Genomic DNA, 2,138 nt, shown 5'->3' with positions numbered 1-2,138 from the left:
TTTCTGGTTTACAGCGTCGGTATGAAAATGCAGCACTGTCAGCCCAAAATAGATGAATCCCTATTCTATTCCCCCAGTGTGCGAGCTGCAAACTTAACACGAGTGGATGGCTGTGATGTGCTCTCTCACTCACTCCCTCTCTCTCACTCTCGCTCGCTCTCTCTCTCTCTCTCTCTCTCTCTCTCTCTTTCTCTCTTCCTCCCTCTCTCTCTCACTCACTCTTTAAGACAGAGTTTAAACAAAAAAATCAGGTGAATGAGCAGCTCCATTCAGAGATGGAGAGAAAAGAAGTGGCCTGATTTCAAGTTACAGTAAGACTAATACAAACCTGTGTTGCCATAGAAAATTATTATGCATTGTAACAATATAAAATCATGTGTTTTCTATGGAAGAATTATTCACATAAAGACGTACAAATACATATACATATATATATATATATATATATATATATATATATACATGCATACATATACACATACAGTTATTTATGACAAAATAAAATGTAGTATTTGCTCTTGTAAATTAGTTTTGATCAGCTAGACCCCATGGTTCTCAAACTGTGGTACGTTTACCACCAGTGGGACATGAGCTTCCTCTGGTGGTACTGTACAGAAGTACTGGTCTACTGTATAGAGCTGAGGAGTGCGTAGAAAATAATAATTTATAATAATAATAACTAGACTCACTTTATCTCTCGCTCCTTCTTAATCTAATGTCACTATACCAGTGTGTAAAGTGTATGTGAGGAAGAGGAGGATGCTCGGTCTGTTTACACCACTGTCGTCGGGTGATTGTAGAACTTTCCAGCAGGCAAAACTATCACTCTATTTATTGTTATATTTGATAGATATTATGTTTAAGATAACCTGTGTATTATTTGGAGCATGTGCCGTTCTATTGTTATATGTTAACCATTATGTGTCTATCTACTAATCATCAGAACCCGTATGATTTGTGATTTATGATTTCATGACTTGTTCTGGTTGCCCTTTCCAGAAGGGATTATTGAGCCGAAAGGATCAGTCAGTAAAAATCTGGACAGCGATGGTGGTGTTCTTTTGAGAGCTCAATATTTTCTCACGTGTTACTTGGTATAAAAAGTTTGAGAACCAATGAGGTTGAACTTCTCTGTAAAAGCACAATCATGCCAACAAATTCAGGTAAAATACAGTTAGTTGATTCATCGTTAAAGTCAGCAAAACAACTTTTATTCTGAACACATTTGGGGCTAAAAACAGGTTCACGCTGTTGTCTTGAAGCAAAAAGACTTTGTGACCCCATTGGAACAAGGGCTTTAATTGCAGAGGTTGATTGGACGTTCTAAATTACCCATTAGGTGTGAATGTAACAGGGAATGGTAATTATCTCCTTGTTTGCCCTGTGATGGACTGGGACCTGTGGAGGATAAAGCAGTAATACGTTTATGACAAAAATCATGATTCATCATCAAAGGATTGTCGTCCGATGGTGCCAACACTCCTTACAAGACAATCCAGACTCTTTTCATGTGTCGTTCATTCCGCACTGGTGGAATGACCTACCGAGCGCTACCAGAACAGGGGGCGTCTATCTGTCTATCTTTTTCCAAGAGCATCTTCTGTCCTGGTACTTACTGCACTTGGATCCACCTCGGCACTCTCAGCCTCTATCAGTCCACTGTTCCTATCTACTGTAGTGGAGTTTTTTCCAAGACTACTTCTAGCTTATTCCTCTCTTGTTAAGTCTCAGATTAGGTATGACATATTGAAGACTCTAAAACTGACCATGCAGTAAGTATGAATGTGAGTGTGACTGGTTGTTTACATATCTGTCCAGTGATACTGTAGCTGAACAGCCTTTCATCCAGTCAACTGGGACTGTCTCTCCAGCTCTCCTGTGGCTCTTAAGCTATAAGTGGGTAAGAAAATGGAACGATTGGAATTGTATGATACTGGATTGAAAAGAATATGAAACGGAGGGAGCATATATGAGACTGCTTCAGACTGCAGGTTATCACCAGGGGCTGGGGGGAAAAAAGAGAGAGGTTGTAGCCTCTTGTATTTCTTTTATTTTCCCCATGGTGTCAGTGTGGGTAATAAGCTTCACATGGAGGACACAACAGCCTAATGCCTCTCAAATGGGTTTCTGATTTGAAG

The sequence above is a fragment of the Solea senegalensis genome, linkage group LG1 (assembly GCF_019176455.1).
Source record: "Solea senegalensis isolate Sse05_10M linkage group LG1, IFAPA_SoseM_1, whole genome shotgun sequence".
NCBI lineage: Eukaryota > Metazoa > Chordata > Actinopteri > Pleuronectiformes > Soleidae > Solea > Solea senegalensis.
The sequence above is the reverse complement of the archived record's forward strand: the minus strand, read 5'-3'. Positions refer to the sequence as shown.